Here is a 16,713-nt window from a genome sequence, read left to right as displayed (position 1 = left end):
GGTAATGAACTTTCTTCCTCCTTGGCCCATTGATTCCATGGTTCCCTAAGGCTTCAGCTGGCAACTCAGTTGGTTGGGGTGATTTGCCCAATGGGCAATCCCCGGGGTCTGGGCCCTGGTGGTCCTGCGTTTATAGAGTTGTAATCATCCATTGTTTTTAACATCTGGGTATGACAGTTTGAGAAAGCACCCTCACTGGTAAAATGTTCTCTCCATGATTTTTCAAGTTCTTATTTTTCTTTGATGACTAGGTCAATCATCCTAGTCAACCCCATAACTCAGTATTTTGTCTGTTCCCCTAGAGATACGCACCGATTCCCTGTTGCATGGAGTCTAAAGTCCAAATCTCTTAGCATAATACACAACAGTCTTCCTGTTCTGGGCTTGCCTCCTTTCCTTATGCTTCCTCCTGCCTCTCTGATCGCAGACCTTTCTAAATTAACTGTACCCTCCTCCAGCTCCCTGATTCAGCCAAGCTCTCTCTGGCATCCTTCTCCTCTGCATGCCCTTCCCCACCTTGTCTGACCTTTAACTCTTACTCATCATTCATTTCGGTCTCAACGGAGGAGCCGTTGAGTCTTTAGAGTCTTGGGTCTGCCCAGCTCCCTACACCACACGACTGCCTTCAGCACGGCCGTAGTTCCTCTGATGCTCGATGGTTTCATTGCACTTGTTTGCCCATATATCTGTCCCTTTACTACCCTAAGCTTCCCGAGGAACAGGTCGCTGTTTGATTTATTCTCTGCCTGGTTCATTGCCGTTAGTGCCTCCCTCGCTCCATAAGATAGGGGCTTTCGTCTGTTTACAGCCTACTTGTTTAATGAGTGATATATAGCAGGTGATAAAAATTTGGATTAAGGAATGAAGCAATACTGCCTTGCGGTGTGATTAACCTCTGTTTATATTTTTATCAACTTTCAACTAGATTGTGAGGGCAGGGGTCAGTGTCTGAGTCATCTTGCTCCTCCCGGTGCGTGAACAGAGGAGACCCTTGATCAACCGACTGCAGGTCGGTTGGCTGATCCGCTGGAAAGAGAAGCAGCAGGGAGAAAGGTTTTTGGCGCCTCGGCCCTTCAGGGTAAGCCCTTCTGCTCCCGGCCGAAGGCCGGAGACCCCCTCTCTACTTCGCGAGCCCTTCTGCGAGCTAGTGAGACCCCGCTGCCGCTGCAGGCAGAGAGCTCGCGGGGCGGGACTTCCGGTCCCGCTCGCGAATGCCTTCCGGCGTGAGGCGGAAGCCAGGCTCCGGGTCCTGATCGGAGCCGGAGAGTCCCAGGCACTTGTCTCCTCAGTGGATGCCTCTCCGCCCCGCCGCCGCCCCCGCGCCGCGGGACGGGGGAGACCGGGTAGGGACGGGAGAGTCGGGACACCTCGCGCGGGCAGAGGGAGAACCGGGACCCCAGGTTTGAGGGAGGGGACCAGGATTGGGGGTCGGGGGACGGGGGCAGCCCTGAGGGCAGCCGTGAGGGGCTGAGGAGGGAGGCACCGGGGACCCTGAGGCCGAAGAGGCCCTGAGAAGGGGAGGAGGGTGGTGGGTGACACTGGGCAGGAGGCATCTCGGAGGAGAGCAGTCCCACTTGGGGGAGTGTCCCGGCACTTGGCAGATTGTCTGTGAGGGTGGCACGAGTTGGCGAAGGTTGGCTTCCAGGGGAGGTTGGAGAGGAGGGAGGCAGTCCTTCTCTGAGGGTCGTAGATGAGAAGGACGTCTTGACCTAACGGATCAGAAAGATGACCAGCCACCTACTGGATGCTGAACTCGTATTGCCTCCTTTGCAATTAATGCTGGCTTTTTGATATGCCTTTTTTTTTTTTTTTAACCTGTGTGGATTTCGGGGAAGAATTTACATTCCCAGGGAAAACTTGAACTCTTCTTCACCCAGGTCCAACTTATGCTGCATTTCTTTGCAAACAGATAGTGCTTTAATGTTGTCTTCATACCAACAAGCCAACCAAAGTTTTCCTTTTGGAATCTTCTCTACCTTGCGGAGTTTAGGTTATTTCCTTTGTCATGGAATGAACTTGTAAATGCTTTTGGAATTACAGTGATAATTACGTGGAAAGCCAGTGCCGTCACGTTTGCAGTTACTATTCATTGTTTTTCTGCCTAACTTTCTAATATATTTTTACTAAAAGTTATCCTATTGTATTTAGTTTTTGAGTTTAACCAGTAAAGGTAATTTTAGATTAGGGTGCAGCCAATTACTAGCAATTCCTGTGGATTTACTGTTACTTTTTATTTCTGCTACAAAGAAAACATATATATTTGCCATTGTTAGATTGTTAAAAAATATTGATAACCCAAGTTCTGTTGTTATATATACATTAGCATATTTAGTTTTCCTTATTGGCCACCGTGTACTGTGTGGGCTTGCTTTTATCATTACCAGAGGTTATTATTAATTTTAGTTATTGTCTACATTTTATTCATGTTTTATTGACTTGCAATTAATATGTACTTCCTAATCTACGTCATATAGTATCTCACTTCTGCATAATTACAAAGACTGTTTTAGCTTTAGATAGATGGCAAATTTGTATTTTTGTCACAAATGGGGTGAGGTACCTAGGGAGAGCCCTAACATTGTCATTGGTGGACGGTGATATCTGATGGTTGAATCTTTTGCTTGTTTCAAGTGTTTCATATTTCAAGTGTTAACGTTTTTTATTTTTAAAACTACTGTATTGGTACAGGTATGTTTTAGATCTGATTTGGTGGTCTGTCTTGCTCTAATTCAAGTAAACTAGAACAGTTTATGTTTATTGATGGCTTGGTGTCTTGCTAGCTTGTAAACTCTTTTGTCCCCTAGCTTTAATGAGACATAATTGACAAATCAAAATTGCATATATTTAAGGCATACAGCGTGATGATTTGATATACACATAATTGTGAAATGATTACCACAATCAAGCTAATTAACAAACCATCACTTCACACAGTTACTAATTTCTCTCTTTTTCTTTTTGTGGTGAGAACACTTAAGATCTACTGTCTTAACAAATTTAAAATATACAACATAGTATTATTAACTATAGCTTATAAACTCTTGATGGCCTTGAAAATTTATGCTTGAGTAAGATAGATAATTTCCTTATGTTTAGGGGCACAGCTGATACTTAAAAGTGGAAAGCATCGCCTAAACATAAACAATGCTGTAACATGGAAGTGAGCAAATTGAATAGTTTTTCAAATTAGAAAGTGAAAAGGTGACACTGACTTTTAAAGTTATTGAATTAACTGCTATGTAGATTTCTATATGTCTTAATCTTATTTCTTTAAAGTAGACAATACTGTTTTTCTGAAAGGTTGATCTGATTTTTCTATATAATCTTGATTTAAAAATGTGTTCTTCCCCCTTTTCCCTTGGTTTTGGGAGAAAGCCTTTAGGCCATTAGATGTTAGTTCATAGGAGAGGATGTGATCATTGTTGAAACACAAGAGCCCTTCCTTCTGTGGCAAGTTTCTAATTGTATATCTGAGTAGTATGTTTGAAATTTGATTGCCTTGTGTTCTGGATAATCTTTGGAATTTTTGTTATTTGTTCTAATTGTTGAGTACATTTCTTAGCCTTCTCTAGATAAATTCTGTTTATTCTATAGGATTACTCTGTGTTATTCTGTAGGATTTAGATGTATTTAACAGTTTAACCAATAGTGGCATTTTTTTTATCAGGGTGCAGCAAATTACTAGTTATTCTTATGGATTTACTATTTCTTTTTATTTCTGCTGCAGTGAAATGTGTATCTGTGTATTGGAAGAACGATTAAAACAGCTGTAGTCAAAAGTGTCTTCATATACACATACTAGCACATTTTGTTTTCTTTAATAACCTGTTTGTAATATGTGAAGTAACTTGCTATATTGAGTTTTTTGGTTCTGTACTCTCTGATTATGTTTTATTGTTACCTAGTCCATTTTCAGTTATCTGCATACCCTAGTGAGAAAGGCATTCCCTGCCTTTTGATAGAATTGGGAGGATTTGTTACAGCTGAGGAATACAGCTGAACAGGGAGATACCAAACAGAGTGTTGTCGATCTGCTGATTTACCATCCAGCTGCTGCATTGCCTTTGATGCAAGATGGCCCTCAACAAGATTGGCCGAGACATAGTCGATCCCTTCTTTTAGTATCTCTTTTTGTCCTTTTCCTTTCGCCAAGTTAGACCTTTTTTCTCATAGTGTCTAGGATGACCTGGCCCTCAAAGTGTGACGCAGGGCGATCAGAGCAGCCATAAAGGACTGCAGTTATGTTAGTAGAGCCTTGTCTATTCTGCTGAGTCTGATCTCATAAATCTTGGCAAATTTTCCAGCCTCCAGGCATTAAGTTATGACTGTGAACCATTTGTTTACATTATTGTTGTTTGATAAATAGTTTTAATACTAAATCATAATTGATCTGGATTATATAAATGGACTCTACTTAGTTTTGTTTTGAGTGAGGCATCACATTAAATTATATATGAGCTTTTCTATTAAAGTGATAATGATTATACCTCACAATTACAAATACTGTAGAAAATACACTGATTGCCTTTAGTCTTTGTTGTTGTTATTATTAGTTTTTGTTTTGTTTTTAATTTGAGATCCTGAGGAAAAGAAAAACTACTGGATAAAAGAATTTGGCAGAGGTTGGGAAGGCTGACCATTACTGGTGGCATATTAAGGGGTGATGCTTGGAGCTGTCTGAAATGGTTGGAAGGAGTGTCTCAACACCAAGGTTGTTTCTAATTGCCAGTGCCTGGTGATGATAAAAGGCAGAAAGACTTTTAGTTGCTTTTATTATTGTTTTAAAATACCCTACAGACAATGTGCTCCCTCTTTGTCTGCAGCTGGCTGGGAAAGAAATCCCTCCCACCTCTCCCACCTCCTTGAGAATGACCTGGCAGAGGCTGGGAAGTCAAAGTTTATACGGTTATTAGGAGTCTTGGAGAGGTTTGAGGGAAGGGTTGAAATGTGAATAAAAAAACAAATACTGCAGTTTATTTTCAAAATTGAGAGGATGAAGCCATGGAGATTGATGAGAACATTGTAGATGTGAGAAAACCAACCACTGTATATGAGTGAACGTGTCTTAATTACAGCAGAGGAGGGAGGGCAGGCCCTAGGAAGTGATACATAATCAAGTTCTAGACTTCCCCAGAAGAACTAGTAAGATAAGAAGTATCATTCAACTCCTAATATTTTAAACCTAAATGATGACTATTTCACAGTAATTGAATAAAGTTGCAAAAATCAAAATAGTACAGGGAACCACCTGTATACCCTTTATTCAGATTCACCTATTTTTAACATTTTATCTCATTTGCTTTATCACTTAAGAATAAGAGCACTTTTTTTTTAACATCTTTATTGGAGTATAATTGCTTTACAATGGTGTGTTAGTTTCTACTTTATAACAAAGTGAATCATCTATACATATACATATATCCCCATATCTCCTCCCTCTTGCGTCTCCCTCCCACCCTCCCTATCCCACCCCTCTAGGTGGTCACAAAGCACCGAGCTGATCTCCCTGTGCTATGCAGCTGCTTCCCACTAGCTATCTGTTTTATATTTGGTAGTGTATATATGTCCATGCCACTCTCTCACTTTGTCCCAGCTTACCCTTCCCCCTCCCTGTGTCCTGAAGTCCATTCTCTACATCTGTGTCTTTATTCCTGTCCTGCCCCTAGGTTCTTCAGAACCTTTTTTTTTTTTTTTAGATTCCATATATATGTGTTAGCATATGATATTTGTTTTTCTCTTTCTGACTTACTTCACTCTGTATGACAGACTCTAGGTCCATCCACCTCACTACAAATAACTCAATTTTGTTTCTTTTTATGGCTGAGTAATATTCCATTGTATATATGTGCCACATCTTCTTTATCCATTCATCTGTCGATGGACACTTAGGTAGGTTGCTTCCATGTCCTGGCTATTATAAATAGAGCTGCAATGAACATTGTGGTACATGACTAATAAAGCACTTTTGATTAAAGTAGAAAGCTCATATAAAATATACTCCCAAGTTCAACCGCTAACTTTATTTCTTTTCCTAATAAACAGTTATTTATTGGTTCTAATCCTCTGAGTTCTAGTGCTAGAAAGGACCTTGGGAGACAATCTGATTTGACTCCCTTAAGGCTAGTAAATGTTGACCAATCCAGGACAGGTAGGTTTTGAATTCTAAACGTCCATAGCCTCTTCCAGGGTCTTATCATCTTGACAGGTAGGATTCCTTTGTCTTTTTGTTGCTTTGTGGCTTATACATTTTCATTTGATGAAAACAAGCATGTAAAATGTTATTCCCTAGACCTAGCTGAAATCTCCCTTGCATTCATTTAAATCCACCTCTTCTCATTCTGAATCTTGTTTCTTCTTCCTGTAGAAAACAACTGAACAACATCCTTTTTAAGAACACACAACCTATTCTATAATAAATACCTTTTACCTTTCCTTGGGTAAGACTTTTTTCCATGAGGGTTTCTACCCAAAACATGCTTTCTATCTCTTTAGTCAAGTTACAAGGCTTTATCTTGGTTGATCTATTAGGATTCTAGATTTTTCATATCCTTTTTTTTTGAATTTTATTTTATTATTATTTTTTTATACAGCAGGTTCTTATTAGTCATCTGTTTTATACAAATTAGTGTGTATATGTCAATCCCAATCTCCCAATTCATCCCCCCCACCACCACTTTCCCCCCTCGGTGTCCATACATTTGTTCTCTACAGCTATGTCTCTATTTCTGCCTTGCAGACTGGTTCATCTGTACCATTTTTCTAGATTGCACATATATTCGTTAATATATGACATTTGTTTTTCTCTTCTGACTTACTTCCTTCTGTATGACAGTCTCTAGGTCCATCCACATCTCTGCAAATGGCTCAGTTTAGTTCCTTTTTGTGGTAGAGTAATATTCCAATGTATATATGTACCACATCATCTTTATCCATTCATCTGTCTGTGGACATTTAAGTTGCTTCCACGACCTGGCTGTTGTCAGTAGTGCCGCAATGAACATTGGGGTGCATGTGTCTTTTTGAATTATGGTCTTCTCGGGGTATATGCCCAGTATTGGGATTGTTGGGTCATATGGTAATTCTATTTTTAGTTTTTTAAGGAACCTCCATACTGTTCTCCATAGTGGCTGTATCAATTTACATTCCCACCAACAGTGCAAGAGGGTTCCCTTTTCTCCACACCCTCTCCAGCATTTGTTGTTAGTAGATTTTCTGATGATGCCCATTCTGACTGGTGTGAGGTGATACCTCATTGTAGTTTTGATTTGCATTTCTGTAATAATTAGTGAGGTTGAGCAGCTTTTCATTTGCCTCTTGGCCATCTGTATGTCTTTGGAGAAATGTCTATTTAGGTCTTCTGCCCATTTTTTGATTGGGTTTTTTTTTTTTATATTGAGCTGCATGAGCTGTTTATATATTTTGGAGATTAATCTTTTGTCCGTTGATTCGTTTGCAAATATTTTCTCCCATTCTGAGAGTTGTCTTCTCATCTTGTTTATAGTTTATAGAAAGTTGTTAAACTTTCTTTTAAGTTTCATGAGGTCACATTAGTTTATTTTTCTTTTTCTTTCCATTACTCTAGAAGGTGGGTCCAAAAAGATCTTGCTGTGATTTATGTCAAAGAGTGTTCTTCCTATGTTTTCCTCTAAGAGTTTTATAGTGTCCAGTCTTACATTTAGGTCTTTATTCCATTTTGAGTTTATTTTTGTGTATGGTGTTAGGGAGTGTTCTAATTTCATTCTTTTACATGTAGCTGTCCAGTTTTCCCAGCACCACTTATTGAAGAGGCTGTCTTTTCTCCATTATATATCCTTGCCTCCTTTGTCATAGATTAGTTGACCATAGGTGCGTAGGTTTATCTCTGGGCTTTCTATCCTGTTCCATTGGTCTATATTTCTGTTTTTGTGACAGTACCATGTTGTCTTGATTACTGTAGCTTTGTAGTATAGTCTGAAGTCAGGGAGTCTGATTCCTCAAGCTCCATTTTTTTCCCTCAAGATTGCTTTGGCTATTTGGGGTCTTTTGTGTCTCCATACAAATTTTAAGATTTTTTTTGTTCTAGTTCTGTAAAAAATGCCGTTGGTAATTTGATAGGGATTGCATTGAATCTGTAGATTGCTTTGGGTAGTATAGTCATTTTCACAAGATTGAGTCTTCCAATCCAAGAACATGGTATATCTCTCCATCCGTTTGTTTCATCTTTGATTTCTTTCATCAGTGTCTTATAGTTTTCTGAGTCCAGGTCTTTTACCTCCTTAGGTAGGTTTATTCCTAGGTATTTTATTCTTTTTGTTGCAATGGTGAATGGGATTGTTTCTTTTTTTAAAAAAAATTTTTTTTTTTTTCCTTTTTGCGGTATGCGGGCCTCTCACTGTTGTGGCCTCTCCCGTTGCAGAGCACAGGCTCCGGATGCGCAGGCCCAGCGGCCATGGCTCACGGGCCCAGCCGCTCCGCGGCATATGGGATCCTCCCAGACCGGGGCACGAACCCGTATCCCCTGCATCGGCAGGCGGACTCTCAACCACTGCGCCACCAGGGAGGCCCAGGGATTGTTTCTTTAATTTTTCTTTCTGATCTTTCGTTGTTAGTGTATAGGAATGCCAGAGATTTCTGTGCATTAATTTTGTATCCTGCAACTTTACCAAATTCATTGATTAGCTCTAGTAGTTTTCTGGTGGCATCTTTAGGATTATCTATGTATAGTATCATGTCATCTGCAAACAGTGACACTTTTTATTCTTCTTTTCCAATTTGTATTCCTTTTATTTCTTTTTCTTCTCTGATTGCCATGGCTAGGACTTTCAAAACTCTGTAGAATAATAGTGGCGAGAGTGGACATCCTTGTCTTGTTCCTGATCTTAGAGGCAATGCTTTCTGTTTTTCACCATTGAGAATGATGCTTGCTGTGGGTTTGTTGTATATGGCCTTTATTATGTTGAGGTAGGTTCCCTCTCTGCCCGCTTTCTGGAGAGTTTTTATCATAAATGGGTATTGAATTTTGTCAAAAGTTTTTTCTGCATCTATTGAGATGATCATATGGTTTTTATTCTTCAATTTGTTAATATGGTGTATCATATTGATTGATTTGCATATATTGAAGAATCCTTGCATCCCTGGGATTAATCCCGCTTGATCATGGTGTATGATGTTGGATTGTGTTTGCTAGTATTTTGTTTCATATCCTTTTTAAAGTGTGGTGAACAGAGCTTAGAAGACTCTGATCAATGTAGAATAATAACAGTGATAATTTATGTATAAATTATTTAGTCAGTGCGTTTCTTATACAGTCATCTGATCCTTAGGGCAGGACAGGTGGTATCCCTATTTCTGAGGTGGAAAAACCTGAACTACAGAAGGGTTCAGTGACTTGCCCTATGTCCTGCAGAGCTAGACTGGGTTGGAACTGGGAAGCAACCTCAGTCTTCTAACCCTAAATCCAGTGCTCTTTTCCACTGCATCTCACTTTGAGTTCCTTATGTACCATGTACTTTTAAATGTACCTTAGAATCACTTTGGCCCTCTCAATTCTTCTCCCCTTTTACCAGCATAACTTGCTGTTAGGGAACTAAAGTGTTTGTTGACTCAACTTGTACTTTTTCTTCCGCCCTTAAAATGATATCATTGCAGAATTAGAGTGAACCTGTAGCAGTCCCTTAATCCAATCTTCTACCCTCATAACACTTCTTATCCCAGAGGACCTTAGGCCCTTGCCTGAATACATAGAGAAACAAGGTGTTCACTTCCTTTTTATACAACCTTGGTTTGTTGTTGGGTGGCTCAAGTTATAAGGTTATTCTTTTACTTGTAACAGATCCAAATTACCGGTTGCATTTTTTTTATCCATTGGTTTTAGTTATATCAGCCAGAGAAACACAGATCTATTTTTTCTTTTCTATTTAAAATTTTGTCCCATATTTAAAAAACTGTCTCTTATTATCTCTTCTTCAGGTTAAATAATGCCAATACCTAGATCTCTCACTATCCTGATTGTCTTATTCTGGATGCTCTAGGTTGTCAGTATTGTGAAAATACGGCTTCTATAATTGTCTGCACTATTTTAGATGTCTGATCAAGGCAGCAAATAGTGGGACTATTACTTCCTGTAAGGTGGACACCATACTCTTTCTATTACTGTATATTCAATATTATTGAAGTCCAAAATTGCATTAATATTTAAGCAGACATATCTTGCTCTTATAGTAAGCATTTGGTAAGCCAAAGCTCCCGAGATTTTTGCAGGAACTCTCTGTTAGTCTGGTCCCTGTACTTGTATGGCTGATTTTTAAATTGAAATATATGACCTTACACCTACTCTCTATTAAATTTTTCCTGCCTGTGTTTCAGCAGTCCAGCATTTTAGCCCGTAGAGATGTATTTTGGTCTTAATATTCTTGTTTGCTTCTTAGCCATCCTTTTCAGCTGTGTCTTCTTCATTTATAATACTTATCCCTTAAAGCTTGTGTTGAGTTGGGGCTGGCTTTGGGCTGATTATAGCTAAATCGCTAATGCGCCTTGTAGGGTTTAGAAGCAGATCATTTGTGGATAATTTTATACAAAGTTTTCTGCAGAGAAGTGTGACAAGTGCTAGTTCTCTGGACCTGGTTGCCTTATTCCCTGGGAGACCCAAGAGTTACTTATAGGCCATTTCAGAGCCTTTATTTTATTTATTTATTTATTTTTGCTCCCTACAACTCACTTTTACATGCACGTCTCTGAAGAATAGAAAAAGTAAATCATTAGAATTATGTTCCAATATACCTGTCTCTCTTAGCTGTTAAAACTAAATGTCACCACTTAACCTAGAATAGTTGAAAACTTGATTTAAAGAAAGTTTCTGGGACCTGACCTTGCTTATGTTTATGGTTTTGCTTTGGAGTTTAGTCTTTGAACTATATATGGACTCTTATCGACACTCTAAAGACTTAAAAACTGCCATGAACTATAAAAAGGTTTTAAAAAAAGACTTATAGAGGGAAACAATAATTAGTATTCTTGGAAGCTAGGTTTGCCAATGGCTTTAGTCCATTAATATATCTGTGTATGTATATATATATATATATAACATATATATACATAAAATAGATAGACTTATGTGGAGATTACTTCCACTTTTAGTCAATGTCAAACCTTTAAATTTTAAACTAGTAGTCTCTTATATAGACAGTGCAGATATTGAACATTTCTGCCCTCTTGGAAAATGGACTCTCTCAGAGTAGGAGCTTTGTGTCTGTTGCTCAAGGGCAGTTGCCTCAGTGATGACTGGGTTCTTTCATTGACTCTATTAATCACTGCCAGTTCTCTTCACAATTGGGTAGAAGTAATCACAGCGACAGCTCCAGTGTGCTGGAGGACTTAGAGGTCCTAAGCACTTGGCTTTCACAGTCATTTCTTGTATATTTTATACAGAAGGGAAAAGGAGATTCAGAAGCCTCACCTATATTGAGAGATCTAGTGTTTTTCTGTAAAAATGGCTTCAGATAGCCAGTTAAAGTTGTGTTTGAACCCTTGAAGCACATTAGATTTGTTTCCACATTTTGGGCAAGATTTGTGTCTGTGTTAACGCAATTTGGTCAAAAAGGCTTCATTAGTTTAGATCAGTGGTTCTTAACCTGTCAGAGCCAACACTCTATTTTTATAACAAATGTTTTATAGTCCCTCCTTTACTATCCTGAAATGAACTCATAGATATACTGTAACTACTTGCAAACCTGACTGCAAAGAAATAAATATAATGTTCTAACTGTAATATAAAGGAGAAATAAAAATAAAGCCATTAAATATACTTTTTAATATGTATATGCTCTACACATACCAAGTGGTTAACTTTTCGTACCTGTGTCTAGAATTACTGTGATGGAAATCATTACAAATGCAGGCTTATTCAGATAAATTGTACTTATATACACTGAATTATATTGCTGTCATTGAGATGATTTTCCGAAATGGTGAATAACTCTTGGCAAAATTCAGAGAAAAGTTAAGTACAGTCTTACTTTGACTTTCAGAGCAGTTACATTTTGGGAGAACTTAGTGATTATTAAAAATGTGAAAAAGAGAATTCCTGTTTATGTGTTAAATTGAGTTACAGTCTAGGCTTAGATAATTTAAACAGGTTTTTCATCCACATCTATTTCTAGTGGGATATTAAAACATCATGGGGGATGCGGGATAATCCTCTGTTGTGCAGTACTGTCCCTAGTGTTGCAGGGCATGTGGCATTCCTCAGAACACCAAGTGCCTTCAGTGTCCTCAGTCATTGTCACAACCAAGAAATATTTTCACAAACTTTCAAAACATGCCTTAGGGTTTAAAATTAAACCATATTATTTTTCAGCTTTGTAAGCTTAAAGGAAGCCAGTTTCTTTTCAGAGTGTGTGTGTAGAGCTGTCCTTTTAGATTAGGGATAACAAATATGTTTTAACATCACAATTCTGATTCATTGGTCATGGTTGTCTTGAGCGTTGTGTTAAAAATTCTGAGGCAAAGGCCAGCCTCACTAGGAAAGAGTATTTGATTGATTAGTCATGTCTGCCATAGGTAGAAGGGGGAATGGCTGCGTGGGACAGTTGCCACATACCCCACCTCAGTATAGCTCAATATATCTTAACCCATTGGGTACCAGTACCCCTACCCCATGGGATTTGGGAATATGTGGGGAAAGTTTTGGTTGTCATAGTGATAGATGTATATTTGTGTAGGTAGCATTTACTCTTCAGGAACCAGGAATGCTAAATGACCCACAGTGCTCTGGTTAGTTCCACACTGTGGGAAAATATCCCATCCTTAAAGTCCCTCATTGAGGAATAACCAATCTAGCTTGGAAAACAGTCTGTTTATAGAAACTGTTCTGAGCCAGATGGTCACTGGCACTGGATATAGAGGTGTTTTAGCATTGAATGGGAGTGTACCATATGATCTCCAGGGTCTTTTCCAGCTCCATGATTTCATGAGTCAGAGGTCAGCAAACTATGGCCCAGAGGCCAAAGCTGGTCTGTTTTAGTAAATAAAGTTTTATTGGAATATAGCCATACTCATTCATTTATGTACTGTCATTGGCTGCTTTGGGGCTACAATGGCAGAGTTGAGTAGTTGCCAAAGAGACCTTATAGCCTGCAAGGCCTAAATACTACTGACCCTTTACAGAAAAAGTTTGTAGGTACCTGGTATCAGTAATCCTTTTTTTGTTTGTTTGTTTTTGTTTGTTTTTGTTTTTGTTTTGCGGTACATAGGCCTCTCACTGTTGTGGCCTCTCCCGTTGCGGAGCACAGGCTCCAGACGCGCAGGCTCAGCGGCCATGGCTCACGGGCCCAGCCGCTCCGCGGCATGTGGGCTCTTCCGGGACCGGGGCACAAACCTGTGTTTCCTGCATCGGCAGGCGGACTCTCAACCACTGTGCCACCAGGGAAGCCCCAGTAATACTTTTTGAATGGAATCAGCATGTGAACTGATACTATTGAATACTAAATATGTCATTCTTATGTCCTTAATAGTTTCTGTGTATGTTGTGATTCTAGAATATTTTTCTATGTCAGTGTAGCATGGAGGACTAACTAATTGATGGGTCAACAATAAAACTTAGAGTTGGAGAATTTCCAGCTTGATTTTGCATATGTCACTCGATAAAGTAGAGCAAAGTCTACTACTTCTCTTTGTCTGGTTCCTTAATCTTTAGAATTGGGCTGATAAGTGACTTTCTTCACAGTCATGTTATACTAACGGCTAGTTATGAAACACTTTGAAAGCCATGAAAATTAGAAAAAAAATGAATCTCAGAATCTTCTGAAATCAGTTTTGGAGTTTAAAAATTCAGTGTGGAAAACATCACTTTTCTTTTTCTCCCTATGTATTTTAATAAAGAAAAGCAGAGTGAGATAATAGCGTCGCTAAGTTGTTGGCACTGTGTAGGAAACACTAACTTAAAAAATAACATTCCGGTTACATACTTAAAATGCTTTCGTATTTTAAAGAGGTTACGAGAAACAGGCATCTGTTAATCCTCACTTAAAAAAGAACAGAATACCAGTCTGAGTATTCAGTATGTTAGTGTATCAGTCAGGGTTCTCCAGAGAAGCAAAACCAATATCATTTGTATATGTGTGTGTTTTTAAAAAGAGATTTGTTTTCATGAATTGGCTCACGACATTGTGAGGGGCAATTCCAAAATTTGTAGGGCAGGCTGGCAGGCTTAAGGTCAGGTTGATGCTTCAGTCTTGAGGCAGGATTCCTTCTTCTCTGGGAAACCTCAGTTTTTGCTCTTAAGCCCTTCAACTGATTAGATGTGTCCCACCCACATTATCAAGGGTAATCTCTTTTACTTAAAGTCAACTTACTGTAGATATTAACCATACCTACAAAATACCTTTACAGCAACACCTAGATTAATGTTTGATTAAGTAACTGGGTACTATAACCTAGCCAACTTGACAGATAAAACTAATCATCACAGGTAGTATTTAGAATGCTTTTGGTATATTAAACAAATATGTGGTATTTGAAATATTGCATAGTGATTAGTTAATAGGAGAGTGTGTATATTCATAGCCTAGTAGTCTTTTAAGGGATTACCTGGGTTTTCAGTCATGTGTCAAATAAAGAATGGAAAATGGACAATTTAATCAACCTTGTCACCCTTTGAAGTTTAAAAGTTTTTCTCTGTTTTTGTGGTTTTAATATGTTGTGTATTAATTTTTAAAAATCTAAGGTGCCTTAAGTAATTTTAAAAATTTATAACAATTTTTCCATTTTTATAAGTTAATGCTTTTGGTAATCTTTTTGCATAAAAAATTTGTAGATCTGGGAATTAGTCTTGAGCTTATTTAGTCTAATTCCCCTTGTTTATGGTTGAGAAACTAGTCCTAGAAAGGTGGAGTGATTTGCCCAGCTATCATATCAAGTAAAAGAACCAAGATTAGAAGCCAGATCTGGTTTCCAATCCAGGGCCTTTCTGCTACAAGAATGATTACAGTTAAATGATGCTAATCACAGGCAGGTTTTCTGAAGAGAGAGGGATTTTGAGCCTCTATTTAAGGGAGTGAATATGAATTAATAGTTAAGAGAATAGAGGTGAAATTCATGCCATTCAGTGACACTGTGGAGAGGGAGAGGGCAGAGAGAAGTGTGTATATAGTAAGATATATCCAAATGGACAACATATACACTTGGGCACATAGTGACATGGAATACCCCTGGGGCTTGAAAAGATTTTGCTGGTAAATACAAGTGAGCCATTGGATGATTCACAGGGGATATTCCAAAGGACCTTAAGAGTAGGGGACACATGGACCAAGAGAAGTTACTGAGAGGGCTTTCTTTGTTGAGAGGTTATGAATAGAGAAACGTGTAGCTGTTGAAACTCAGGTGCTCTCTGTAAGCAGCACAGGGCAAGAGTTTGGAAATCCTCTAGGAGAGGATTTTAAGGACATAAGGCATAGAGAAAATGTTATCGGATATAAATGGATCCTTTTTAGAAGGTTGCCAGGTTTCAGGTGTAATCTGAGCTTCCTTACCTGTAAAATACGTGTAATAATACTCAATGTACAGAGCTGTTATAGGGAGTAAAGGCGATAGTTTATATAATGTGCTTAGCATAATGCCTGGCACACAGTACTCAATAAGCAATAGCATTTATTTTATTATTATTACATGATGGCAGCTGGCTGAGGGTCTTATAGGAGCTATCACTAGAATAAGATCCATTTTTTCCGACTTCCCTTTCCCTTATTCTTTACGTCACCTCCACAGCTCTTTATCATGCTTTTTTTCCCTCAACTATTTTTTATTATCCCCCTAGCAAAGGAGAAAATTATATTAAAAGACAGAAATGAGACACTAGGGAACTTTTCAGCATGCTTGTTGCTTCAGGTTTCTTACTTCCAGGCAGGTGCATATCTCTGACTCTGTATAGTACTTCTCTACCTCTGTGATCCTCAAGCCAGCTCTTTTTTGAATAAACTGTGCACCTTTGGGGGGCCATATTTCAAATGCAAAATTCCATTGCATCAAACTGAAAGGATGTACTTTACTACAGCACTATCTCCAGTTAACTTTATTGCTCCTGTCCTCCCTCCCTACACACTTTGGAATTTAACTATGAAGATATGGTTGGAAAGGAAAATGGAAATTACAAGATTTTGAAGTAACTTCTCCCTTTCCTCTTCAGAGGGTTACTCCCTTTAGGTTTAAGGGAAAAAAAATATTTGATGGATGTCAACTCCAAAGATAACTGGTTAAACAAAATGATGTTTTCTATGATAATTGTATCTTAAGATACGAAAACACTTAAGAATGGAGACTCAGTGGTAATCAAGTGACAAATTTTTTTCGGTGTATGGACTCAGTTTTTTTTTTTTTTTTGGCCACGCTGAGTGGCATGAGGGATCTTAGTTCCCTGACCAAGGATCGAACCCATGTCCCCTGCAGTAGAAACACAGTCTTAAACCACTGGACCTCCAGGGAAGTCCCATGGGCTCAGGATCCAATAGTGAGACTACTAGATATGAAACATAGAGTATCTGTCTCAACTTTGGTGTGACTATTTCTGAACCAGACCTGGAAACCATTTCACTTGTGTTCAGAAGGCTGGTAGAGTTTGCAATTGACTCAGACTGACTTAGTGTGTTTAGTTATCATTCTAAGGAGCCTTTGCAGTGCTTGAAGATCTGTTAAAGAAGGTTCTTTCTTGAAACCTTAAAGCTGAAAGAGGGCTGCTCTGCA

The 16,713-nt window shown here is 38.8% G+C and overlaps 1 protein-coding gene across 2 annotated transcripts in view; it reads left to right on the top strand.

The window, feature by feature from the left end:
* Positions 1–1,038: 1,038 nt before the first annotated feature.
* DISP1 (dispatched RND transporter family member 1) overlaps positions 1,039–16,713 on the top strand; it is a 213,251-nt gene continuing 197,576 nt past the window's right edge. The window contains exon 1 of one of the 2 annotated variants that reach the window (XM_082612077.1): positions 1,039–1,400. The gene's annotated coding sequence lies outside the window, so the exon portion shown is untranslated. The remainder of the gene's footprint in view (positions 1,401–16,713) is intronic. The other variant, XM_082612075.1, reaches the window with a different exon arrangement.

Source organism: Mesoplodon mirus, assembly GCF_964341445.2.
Source record: "Mesoplodon mirus genome assembly, chromosome: 3".
Classification (NCBI taxonomy): domain Eukaryota; kingdom Metazoa; phylum Chordata; class Mammalia; order Artiodactyla; family Ziphiidae; genus Mesoplodon; species Mesoplodon mirus.
Note: the sequence above shows the minus strand (reverse complement) of the source record. Positions and strands in the feature narration are given on the sequence as shown.